Source organism: Heterodontus francisci, chromosome 44, assembly GCF_036365525.1.
Source record: "Heterodontus francisci isolate sHetFra1 chromosome 44, sHetFra1.hap1, whole genome shotgun sequence".
NCBI classification, from domain to species: Eukaryota; Metazoa; Chordata; class Chondrichthyes; order Heterodontiformes; family Heterodontidae; genus Heterodontus; species Heterodontus francisci.
Window position 1 is genome coordinate 24,212,238 of NC_090414.1, and position 12,985 is coordinate 24,225,222.

The window sequence follows — 12,985 nt, forward strand, 5'->3', positions numbered from 1 at the left end:
TCAGAGTGGGAGGAAGTTGCAGGACCCGAGCCGAGGTATAATTGTCTGCAGTCAGTAATTGGAGGCAGTGGGTATGTAAAGGGGAAGGGTGGTCAGAGAGGATGGTGTGATGTCAGAATGATTGAAGGAAGGATATGTGGCCACGGGGAAAGTCCTCTGGATGTATTGCTGGTCTCCTAGCAACTGCAGCCTCATCATTTGGGATGGCTGTGGGAGGGATGTTAAAACCAGGCTTGCATGGTCTTCACTGAGAGTCCCCTCACCTGTCACGGAAGGTTAAATCTCTCACTCTCTCGTGTCCCTGGGTCAGTGCTGAGGGAGTGCCGCACTGTCGGAGGGTCAGTACTGAGGGAGTGCCGCACTGTCGGAGGGTCAGTACTGAGGGAGTGCCGCACTGTCGGAGGGTCAGTACTGAGGGAGTGCCGCACTGTCGGAGGGTCAGTACTGAGGGAGTGCCGCACTGTCGGAGGGTCAGTACTGAGGGAGCGTCGCACTGTCGGATGGTCACTTCAGAAAGTACTTCATTGTTTGTGAGGGGCTTTGGGACATCCTGAGGGGGTGAAAGGAGCTGGAGAAATGGGGAGTCTGTTCCTGTTTTAATACTGAGCCCCATTCAACCCCCTTGTCAGCTTTAATTCCCACACCTCTCTTTGTGACTTGCTGCATGTGTCTGGAAGTAACCAGTACTGAACTTGAGGCACTGTGACCCGGTCACTCTGCCACTGTTTCAAAGAGGAACTCGAACCGCTCTGGCAAGTTCCCAATTCACGTGGGAATGGCTTATAATCGGCTCATTATAGAGTTATACAGCACAGAAACAGGCCCTTCGGCCCATCATGTCCGAACCGGCCATCAAGCACCTATCTATTCTAATCCCATTTTCCAGCCCTTGGCCTGTAGCTTGTATGCTATGGCGTTTCAAATGCTCATCTAAATACTTCATAAATGTTGTGAGGGTTCCTGCCTCTACCTCTTCAGGCAGTGCGTTCCAGATTCCAACCACCCTCTGGGTGAAAAAAACTTTCTTCAAAACCTCCTGCCCCTTACCTTAAATCTATTGCCCCGTGGTTACTGACCCCTCCACTAAGGGAAAAAGCTTCTTCCTATCAATGCCCCTCATAATTTTGTATACCTCAATCATGTCCCCCCTCGGCCTTCTCTGCTCTAAGGAAAACAACCCTAGTCTATCCAGTCTCTCTTCATAGCTGAAATGCTCCAGCCCAGGCAACATCCTGGTGAATCTCCTCTGCACCCTCTCCAGTGCAATCACATCCTTCCTATAGTGTGGTGCCCAGAACTGTACACAGTACTCCAGCTGTGGCCTAACTAGTGTTTTATACAGCTCCATCATAACCTCCCTGCTCTTATATTCTATACCTCAGCTAATAAAGGCAAGTATCCCATATGCCTTCCTAACCACCTTATCTACCTGTGCTGCTGCCTTCAGTAATCTATGGACGAGTACACCAAGGTCCCTCTGACTCTGTGTACATCCTAGGGTCCTACCATCCATTGTATATTCCCTTACCTTGTTAGTCCTCCCAAAATGCATCACCTCACACTTCTCAGGATTAAATTCCATTTGCCACTGCTCTGCCCATCTTACCAGCCCATCTATATCGTCCTGTAATCTCAGGCTTTCCTCCTCACTATTTACAACACCACCAATTTTCATGTCATCTGCGAACTTACTGTTCATACCTCCTATATTCATGTCTAAATCATTAATGTACACTACAAACAGCAAGGGTCCCAGCACCCATCCCTGTGGTACACCACTGGTCACAGACTTCCACTCGCAAAAACAACCCTCGACCATCACCCTCTGCCTCCTGCCACTAAGCCAATTTGGATCCAAATTGCCCTGGATCCCATGGGCTCTTACCTTCTTAACCAATCTCTCATGCGGGACCTTATCAAAAGCCCATGAAGTCCATGTAGACTACATCAACTGCTTTACCCTCATCTACACATCTAGTCACCTCCTCGGAAAATTCAATCAAGTTTGTTAGACACGATCTCCCCCTAACAAAGCAGTGCTGACTATCCCTGATTAATCCTTGCCTCTCCAAGTGGAGATTAATCCTGTCCCTCAGAATTTTTCCAATAATTTCCCTACCACTGATGTTAGACTCACCAGCCTGTAATTACCTGGTTTATCCCTACTACTCTTCTTGAATAATGGTCCCACATTCGCTGTCCTCCGGTCCTCTGGCACCTCCCCTGTGGCCAGAGAGGATTTTAAAATTTGTATCAGAGCCCCTGCTATCTCCTCCCTTGCCTCACATAGCAGCCTGGGTTACATCTCATCTGGGCCTGGGGATTTATCCACTTTTAAGCTCGGTAAAACAGCTAATACTTCCTCCCTTTCAATGCTAATATGTTCAAGTATATCACAATCCCCCTCCCTGATCTCTACACCTACATCGTCCTTCTCCATAGTGAACACAGATGAAAAGTAATCATTTAAAACCTCACCTATGTCCTCCGGCTCCACACACACAGATTGCCACTTTGGTCCCTAATGGACCCTACTCTTTCCCTGGTTATCCTCTTATCCTTAATATATTTATAAAATGACTTAGGATTTTCCTTTATCTTGTCCGCCAGTGTTTTTTCATGTGCACTCTCTCCTAATTACTTTTTTAAGTACCCCCCCCCCCCCGACACTTTCTATAATCCTTTGGGGCCTCTGCTGTTTTCAGCGCTTTAAATCTGTCATAAACTTCCTTTTTTTTCCTGATGCAATCCTCAATATCCCTTGAGATCCAGGGTTCCCTAGACTCGTTGGTCCTACCCTTCACCTTTACAGGAACATGTTGGCCCTTAACTCTCACTGTTTCATTTTTGAATGACTCCCACTGGTCTGATGTAGATTTTCCTACAAGAAGCTGATCCCAGTCCACTTCGGCCAGATTCTGTTTTATCATATTGAAATCGGCCTTCCCCCAATTCAGTACCTTTATTCCCGGACCCTCTATGTCCTTTTCTATAACTACCTTAAATCTTAGAGTTATGGTCACTATCCCCGAAATGCTCCCCCACTGACACTTCTACCACTTGTCCGGCTTCATTCCCTAGGATTAGGTCCAGTACTGCCCCTGCTCTTGTAGGAGATTTTACATACTGACTCAAAAAGCTCTCCTGTATGCATTTTAAGAATTCCGCCCCATTTAAGCCTTTTGCACTAAGACTATCCCAGTTAATATTAGGGAAGTTGAAATCCCCTACTAATATTACCCTATTATCTTTACACCTCTCTGAAATTTGCCTACATATCTGCTCTTCTGTCTCTCCCTGACTGTTTGTTTGGAGGCCTGTAGTACACTCCCAGCCAAGTGATTGCCCCCTTTTTATTTTCAAGTTCTACCCATATGGCCTCATTTGAGGAACCTTCTAAGATATCATCCCTCCTTACTGCAGTAATTGACTCCTTGATCAACAGTGCAATGGCACCTCCTCTTTTACCTCCTCCCCTGTCTCACCTGTAGATTCTATACCCTGGAATATTGAGCTGCCAGTCCTGCCCCTCCCTCAACCATATCTCCGTGATAGCAATATCATAATCCCATGTGCAAATCATTGCCCTCAATTCATCTGCCTTACTTGTAAGACTCCTTGCATTAAAATAGATGCAATCCAGCCTTGCATTTTTCACTTGTGCCTTAACAGGTCTATATTTGCTCTGCCTTCCAGACTGACTCAGTTTCTCTTTTATATTTCACTGTGCATCACTCCCTACTGTACCTCTACTCTGTATCCCATCCCCCTGCCAAATTAGTTTAAACCACCAACCCCCACAACAGCACTAGCAAACCTCCCAGCAAGAATATTGGTCCCGTTCCAGTTCAGGTGCAACCCGTCCAACTCGTACAGGTCCCACCTTTGTCAGAAACAGACCCAGTGATCCAGGAAACTCAAAACCTCCCTCTTGCACCATCTCCTCAGCCATGCATTCTTCTACTCTATCCTCCTATTCCTATACTCACTAGCACGTGGCACCGGGAGTAATCCAGAGATTACAACCTTTTGAGGTCCTGCTTTTTAATCTGCTGCCTGACCCCCTAAATTCTTCTTCTCGTCATCCTCCTCCCGAGCTCCGTGACGTGAGCCCAATGTGGGGATTGCAAAAGGAGGCAGGCCCAGGCGCCGTCGCCGGCCTGTGCTGACTTCGCAGGGGGTTGGCCTGGAGTTTGGGGGACAGGCTCAGTTGGGGTATTTCTGAGCCCCTCCCCTCCCCTCGCCTCGTACTCTGACATTGCTGGGGCAGAGGGGAGGGCAGTTTCTCAGAATGCTACTTGCTGCTCATCGTATCCAAGGAGCACAGATGCTGTGCTGTGATGACCCACTTGGTCGAATAGCCTGCATGCTTGATGATCTTAGAGATTGCACTATTTCACTCTATCCCCTCCCTCATCCCCTCCCCCCTCCCTCCCCCAGCCCTCTTCTCTCTCCTTCTGTCATTACCCTGGAGATAAATACTATTCACCTCGACCACTCCCTGTGGTAGTGAGTTCCACATTCCCCCCACTCTCTGGGGAAAGGAGTTTCTCCTGAATTCCCCATTGGATTTATTACTGACTGTCTTATATTGATGTTCCCCTAGTTCTGGTCTCCCCGACAATTGGAAACATCTTCTCTACATTGACCCTATCGAACCCCCTTCATCAGTTTAAAGCCCTCGATCAGGTCACCCCCCCCCCCCCCCCCCCCACCCCCAGCCTTCTCTTTCCTAAAGAAAAGATTCCCAGCCTGTTCGATCTTTCCTGACAGTTGTCAGATCCTTCGGCGGTTTTATTCCCGCAGTGTCTCTGTGTCCCTGTACTTACCTGCTGCCTTTCTTGTGTTGGAATGTGAGGAATCTGTTTAAATAATAGCCCACTGTTCTGGAGCAGGGAATTGTGTTACACGGATCAGGGACAGGGATAATGGGGTGAAAGTGTGTAGGTTCCCGTGTTTAAATCTTTTTGGGGGGAGAAAAAAAGACAGCATTTTTTATAAAATGGAAGTGCGGGTTTGTGTTCTGGGCACAGCTGGGGGTTTGTCAGGAGGGAAACACTTCTTTGATCTCCAGACTAAACTCCGGAGCAATCTACACAGCGAGAGTTCGATACAGACACTCACCCAGAGTCACTGCAGTGAAACAAACATGGGGAGAGGCTCTCTTACCTCTCCCCGAAACCAGACACTCTTCTGTCTGTGCGCGTCTCTGTGTCTGTGCGCGTCTCTGTGTCTGTGCGCGTCTCTGTGTCTGTGCGCGTCTCTGTGTCTGTGCGCGTCTCTGTGTCTGTGCGCGTCTCTGTGTCTGTGCGCGTCTCTGTGTCTGTGCGCGTCTCTGTGTCTGTGCGCGTCTCTGTGTCTGTGCGCGTCTCTGTGTCTGTGCGCGTCTCTGTGTCTGTGCGCGTCTCTGTGTCTGTGCGCGTCTCTGTCTCTGTGCGCGTCTCTGTCTCTGTGCGCGTCTCTGTGTCTGTGCGCGTCTCTGTCTCTGTGCGCGTCTCTGTCTCTGTGCGCGTCTCTGTCTCTGTGCGCGTCTCTGTCTCTGTGCGCGTCTCTGTCTCTCACTGGAGTCCAGCTGTTTGAGCAGGATATTCAGCCAGTTTGTGAATTGTCAGAGGCCAGTGGAGAATCAGCAATCTCCATCTTCATTCCCGCTGACGCTGGGCTCCGTTGGTAAACTCTCTCAGTCACACCCCCGTCACCCAGTGTGTGGGCACGAGACTCTGTCTTGATGGCAGAGTGGGACAGCCATTGTAGCTGATGATTGCAGGATTCTGCCTGTGTTTTACTTCAGACTGACAAAAGAATTTAGAAATACTTGGCTTTCTTACCCCCTTCAGCAGGGCCCCTGAAAAGGACACTGACCCAGTACATCATCCGTCAGTCTCTCGAGAGATGAATGTTGTCTCCAGGACACCGGGGAGAACTCCCCTGCTCTTCTTCCAATAGTGGCTGTGGGATCTTTTACACCCACCCGAGAGGGCAGACGGGGGCCTCGGTTTAATGTCTCATCTGAAAGACGGCACCTCTGACAGTGCAGCACTCCCTCAGTACTGACCCTCCGACAGTGCGGCACTCCCTCAGTACTGACCCTCTGACAGTGCAGCACTCCCTCAGTACTGACCCTCCGACAGTGCAGCACTCCCCTCAGTACTGACCCTCCGACAGTGCGGCACTCCCTCAGTACTGACCCCTCCGACAGTGCGGCACTCCCTCAGTACTGACCCTCCAACAGTGCGGCACTCCCTCAGTACTGACCCTCCGACAGTGCGGCACTCCCTCGGTACTGACCCTCCGACAGTGCAGCACTCCCTCAGTACTGACCCTCGGACAGTGCGGCGCTCCCTCAGTACTGACCCTCCGACAGTGCGGCGCTCCCTCAATACTGACCCTCCGACAGTGCGGCGCTCCCTCAGTACTGACCCTCCGACAGTGCGGCACTCCCTCAGTACTGACCCTCCGACAGTGCGGCGCTCCCTCAGTACTGACCCTCCGACAGTGCAGCACTCCCACAGTACTGACCCTCCGACAGTGCGGCGCTCCCACAGTACTGACCCTCCGACAGTGCAGCGCTCCCACAGTACTGACCCTCCGACAGTGCAGCGCTCCCTCAGTACTGACCCTCCGACAGCGCGGTGCTCCCTCAGTACTGACCCTCCGACAGTGCAGCACTCCCACAGTACTGACCCTCCGACAGTGCGGCGCTCCCACAGTACTGACCCTCCGACAGTGCGGCGCTCCCACAGTACTGACCCTCCGACAGTGCAGCGCTCCCTCAGTACTGACCCTCTGACAGTGCAGCACTCCCTCAGTACTGACCCTCTGACAGTGCAGCACTCCCTCAGTACTGACCCTCCGACAGTGCAGCACTCCCTCAGTACTGACCCTCCGACAGTGCGGCACTCCCTCGGTACTGACCCTCCGACAGTGCGGCACTCCCTCGGTACTGACCCTCCGACAGTGCAGCACTCCCTCAGTACTGACCCTCCGACAGTGCGGCGCTCCCTCAGTACTGACCCTCCGACAGTGCGGCGCTCCCTCAGTACTGACCCCTCCGACAGTGCGGCGCTCCCACAGTACTGACCCTCCGACAGTGCAGCGCTCCCTCAGTACTGACCCTCCGACAGTGCGGCGCTCCCTCAGTACTGACCCTCCGACAGTGCGGCGCTCCCTCAGTACTGACCCTCCGACAGCGCGGTGCTCCCTCGGCCCTGTGTGTGCTCTCAGCTCTGGAGTGCAGCTCCCCACACTCCTCCCCAAGCTGGGCAAGTGCGGATGTTCGGATGTGGGCTTCATCTGTGATGCACGGCTCATTGGAATAGCTGGACGGCAAATCGCCCTCGTGGACTCTGCAAGCGGGCAAGATAAAAATTGTACCATTGTGTTTATATTGCCCCTCCTCATTCTTCCAACCAAAATGAATCACTTCACACTTACAGCTATTTACACTCTATATTAATGACTTAGACGAAGAGACAGAGAGTAATGTATCTAAGTTTGCTGATGATACAAAGCTCCGTGGAAAGGTTGGGAGGACATAGAGAGGCTGCAAAGAGATATAGACAGGTTAAGTGAATGGGCAATGAGATGGCAAATGGAGTATAATGTAGGGAAGTGTGAAGTTATTCACTTTAGTCGGAAGAATAGAAAAGCAAGTGTTTTTTTTTAAAAGGTGTGAAAGTTGTAAACAATGTTCAGAGGGATTTGGGTGTGCTCGTACAAGGAACACACAAAGTTAACATGCAGGTACAAGCACGCAATTGGGAAGGTAAATGGTATGTTGGCCTTTATTGCAAAGAGGATTGGTGTACAGGAATAAGGAAATCTTGCTACAGTTGTACAGGGTTTTGATGAGAACACATCTGGAATACCGTGTGCTGTTTTGGTCTCCACATTTAAGAAAGGGTATACTTGCATTGGAGACAGTGCAGTGAAGGTTCATTAGATTGGTCCCTGGGATGAGGGGGTTGTCCCATGAGAAGAACCCGAGAAGAATGGGCTTGTGCTCAATGGAGATTGCAAGAGGTGATCTCATTGAAATGGATATAATTCTGAGAGGGTATGACAGGGTAGATTCTGCCGGGCTGTTTTCACAGCTGGAGAGTCTCGAACACGGGGACACAGTCTCAGGATAAGGAGACAGCCATTTAGGACTGAGATTTCTCACTCGGAGGGCTGTGAATCTTTGAATTCTCTACCCCAGGGAGCTGCAGATGCTCAGTTGTCGAGTATTTTCAGGACGGAGATCGGGAGAATTTTGGGCTCGAAGGGAATGGGGGGATAGGGCTGGGAAAGAGGAGTTGAGATGGATCAGCCAGGATCTTATTGAATGGCGGAGGAGGTAGGAGGGGCCGAATGGTCTGCTCCTGTATCTTGTGTTCTGAACACCCAAGTCCAAGAATGAATGAAGAAAAACGGGAAGATTTGTCAAGAGAGAAATGAACAATTGGACTATAGGATCTAGGACTTTGTCAAAGCACAGATCAGAGACTCTGCTGTGAAATGGCCAGCACTCTGAAGCATCCCTGTATCACACAGTTAACAGCTTATCGAGTGTCTCACACAGATTAGCTGCAATGTGTTATGTGTTTCACACACTTGTAACCACTGGCTCAGTGCCCGCCTGTACTGTGCCTCCGATCAAAGACTGTTGCATAACTGAGGAGGGTAGGACAGCAGACAATTCTACATGAGAGAGAGAGAGAGAGAGAGAGAGAAAGACAGAGAGACAGCGCCCTGCTGTGTGAGAGAGAGAGAGAGAGAGAGAGAGAGACCAGCGCCCTCGCTGTGTGAGAGAGAGAGAGAGAGAGACAGCGCCCTGCAGAGAGAGAGAGAGAGAGAGAGAGAGAGAGAGAGAGAGAGAGAGACAGAGAGACAGCGCCCTGCAGAGAGAGAGACAGAGAGAGAGAGAGAGAGAGAGAGAGAGAGAGAGAGAGAGACAGCGCCCTGCAGAGAGAGAGAGACAGCGCCCTGCTGTGTGAGAGAGAGAGAGAGAGAGAGAGACACTATCGACATTCTCACTTTCCAACACAGTCCAAATTCCCCTTTCCCAGCGTCGTGGACAAACGCCACAGACAGCAGAAGAAACCTCAGGCTGTGGACTAGGCCACAAATCCAATCTCTCCAACACTGTCTGTCTCACAGCTCCCTCTCACAGGGACAGTTACTGGGGGTTTGGGTCCATTGGGATTGTGTACAGTGGGAGTGAATGGGAAGGGGTTTGATCCATTGGGATTGTGTACAGTGGGAGTGAATGGAAGGGGGTTTGTGTCCATTGGGATTGTGTACAGTGGGAGAGAATGGGAAGGGGTTTTGATCCATTGGGATTGTGTACAGTGGGAGTGAATGGGAAGGGGTTTGATCCATTGGGATTGTGTACAGTGGGAGTGAATGGGAAGGGGTTTGATACATTGGGATTGTGTACAGTGGGAGTGAATGGGAAGGGGTTTGGATCCATTGGGATTGTGTACAGTGGGAGTGAATGGGGAAGGGGTTTGGGTCCATTGGGATTGTGTACAGTGGGAGTGAAGGGGAAGGGGTTTGAATCCATTTGGGATTGTGTACAGTGGGACGTGAAGGGGAAGGGGTTTGGGTACCATTGGGATTGTGTACAGTGGGAGTGAATGGGAAGGGGTTTACATCCATTGGGATTGTGTACAGTGGGAGTGAAGGGGTTTGGGTCCATTGGATTGTGTACAGTGGGAGTGAAGGGGAAGGAGTTTAATCCATTGGGAATGTGTACAGTGGGGAGGGAATGGGAAGGGGTTTTGGGTCCATTGGGATTGTGTACAGTGGGATTGAATAGGGAAGGGGTTTGATCCATTGGGATTGTGTACAGTGGGAGTGAATGGGTAGGGGTTTGATCCATTGGGATTGATGTACCAGTCGGGAGTGAACTGGGCAAGGGGTTTGTGTCCATTGGGATTGTGTACAGTGGGAGAGAATGGGAAGGGGTTTGATCCATTGGGATTGTGTACAGTGGGAGTGAATGGGAATGGGTTTGATACATGAATGGGAAGGGTTTGGGTCCATTGGGATTGTGTACAGTGGGAGTGAAGGGGAAGGGGTTTGGGTCCATTGGGATTGTGTACAGTGGGAGTGAAGGGGAAGGAGTTTAATCCATTGGGATTGTGTACAGTGGGAGTGAAGGGGAAGGAGTTTAATCCATTGGGATTGTGTACTGTGGGAGTGAAGGGGAAGGGGTTTGTGTCCATTGGGCTTTTGTACAGTGGGAGTGAATGGGAACAGGTTTGATCCATTGGGATTGTGTACTGTGGGAGTGAAGGGGAAGGGGTTTGTGTCCATTGGGCTTTTGTACAGTGGGAGTGAATGGGAACAGGTTTGATCCATTGGGATTGTGTACAGTGGGAGTGAAGGGGTTTGGGTCCATTGGGATTGTGTACAGTGGGAGTGAAGGGGAAGGAGTTTAATCCATTGGGAATGTGTACAGTGGGAGGGAATGGGAAGGGGTTTGGGTCCATTGGGATTGTGTACAGTGGGAGTGAATGGGAAGGGGTTTGATCCATTGGGATTGTGTACAGTGGGAGTGAATGGGTAGGGGTTTGATCCATTGGGATTGTGTACAGTGGGAGTGAATGGGAAGGGGTTTGTGTCCATTGGGATTGTGTACAGTGGGAGTGAATGGGAAGGGGTTTGTGTCCATTGGGATTGTGTACAGTGGGAGTGAATGGGAAGGGGTTTGGGTCCATTGGGATTGTGTACAGTGGGAGTGAATGGGAAGGGGTTTGTGTCCATTGGGATTGTGTACAGTGGGAGTGAAGGGGTTTGGGTCCATTGGGATTGTGTACAGTGTGAGTGAAGGCGAAGGGGTTTGTGTCCATTGGGATTTTGTACAGTGGGAGTGAATGGGAACAGGTTTGATACATTGGGATTGTGTACAATGGGAGTGAATGGGAAGGGGTTTGATCCATTGGGATTGTGTACAGTGGGAGTGAATGGGAAGGGGTTTGATCCATTGGGATTGTGTACAATGGGAGTGAATGGGAAGGGGTTTGATCCATTTGGGATTGTGTACAGTGGGAGTGAATGGGAAGGGGTTTGATCCATTGGGATTGTGTACAATGGGAGTGAATGGGAAGGGGTTTGATCCATTGGGATTGTGTACAATGGGAGTGAATGGGAAGGGGTTTGATCCATTGGGATTGTGTACAGTGGGAGTGAATGGGAAGGGGTTTGATCCATTTGGGATTGTGTACAGTGGGAGTGAATGGGAAGGGGTTTGATCCATTGGGATTGTGTACAATGGGAGTGAATGGGAAGGGGTTTGATCCATTGGGATTGTGTACAGTGGGAGTGACAGGGGTTTGGGTCCATTGGGATTGTGTACAGTGGGAGTGAATGGGAACAGGTTTGATACATTGGGATTGTGTACAATGGGAGTGAATGGGAAGGGGTTTGATCCATTTGGGATTGTGTACAGTGGGAGTGAATGGGAAGGGTGTTTGATCCATTGGGATTGTGTACAGTGGGAGTGAATGGGAAGGGGTTTGATCCATTGGGATTGTGTACAGTGGGAGTGAATGGGAAGGGGTTTGATCCATTGGGATTGTGTACAGTGGGAGTGAATGGGATGGGGTTTGATCCATTGGGATTGTGTACAGTGGAGTGAATGGGAAGGGGTTTGATCCATTGGGATTGTGTACAGTGGGAGTGAATGGGAAGGGTGTTTCCAGCTACAAGACTGCTGTTTATCTGAGGCTGTGTTTTGGGGTCTGACTAAGATCCAGCCGTCCCTCTGGGTGTTGTCTCTCCCGATTCCCTGTACTGTTATCTGATTGACTTTGCCCCAGTCGATTGTAGCCTCTGTACTTTGACGCTTGTCTTTACCAGAGATTTGCATGTGGAGATTGAGGTCTGTTTTTTCAATTGTGTTTTAACGAATTCCGATTTAGATCCCACAGATATTTTGTGTGTGTTTGTTTCTGTGCGGCCAACTCCCTGGGAATTTTACTTTTTTTGGCTGGTCCTCCTGCATCCAAGAATGCTTTTGGACTCAACAATGGCCAGATGGGAATTTCGGAACCAAGTTCCACCTCGTTCCCCTTCTAGCACCCGGGGATCACGGGATGCAGCGACAATGGGAATGCGGACTTGTCAATAGTGATCGTGCTCTCTTTCAACGTTTCTACCGGAGACCCGGACACGGTGAGGAAAGTTCCCAGTGCCGGAGAGCTTTGGGAACCATTGGACCAAACTCCTCCCCCCCCCCCCCCCCCCACCCCACCCCCGATCCTCCCAAACATGCTACACATCACTGTTTCAAATGGTCCTCCTGCATCCCAGAATGCATTTAATATGCCACCTCCCATTCTCCAGTGTAAGCACAGCATTCATCTGGGGAGAACTCCCCTGCTCTTCTTCCAATAGTGGCCGTGGGATCTTTTACACCCACCCGAGTGGGCAGACGGGGGCCTCGGTTTAATGTCTCATCTGAAAGACGGCACCTCCGACAGTGCGGCACTCCCTCAGTACTGACCCTCTGACAGTGCGGCGCTCCCTCAGTACTGACCCTCCGACAGTGCGGCGCTCCCTCAGTACTGACCCTCCGACAGTGCGGCTCTCCCTCAGTACTGACCCTCCGACAGTGCGGCTCTCCCTCAGTACTGACCCTCCGACAGTGCGGCTCTCCCTCAGTACTGACCCTCCGACAGTGCGGCTCTCCCTCAGTACTGACCCTCCGACAGTGCGGCTCTCCCTCAGTACTGACCCTCCGACAGTGCGGCTCTCCCTCAGTACTGACCCTCCGACAGTGCGGCTCTCCCTCAGTACTGACCCTCCGACAGTGCGGCTCTCCCTCAGTACTGACCCTCCGACAGTGCGGCGCTCCCCTCAGTACTGACCCTCCGACAGTGCGGCGCTCCCTCAGTACTGACCCTCCGACAGTGCGGCGCTCCCTCAGTACTGACCCTCCGACAGTGCGGCGCTCCCTCAGTACTGACCCCTCCGACAGTGCGGCGCTCCCTCAGTA

The 12,985-nt window shown here is 51.0% G+C and overlaps 1 protein-coding gene across 1 annotated transcript in view; it reads left to right on the top strand.

Annotated features, from left to right (window-relative positions):
* The window catches only part of LOC137356006 (1-phosphatidylinositol 4,5-bisphosphate phosphodiesterase beta-3-like), a 40,255-nt gene that overhangs the window by 23,207 nt on the left and 4,063 nt on the right, over positions 1 to 12,985 (top strand). The gene's annotated exons all lie outside the window — the stretch shown is intronic.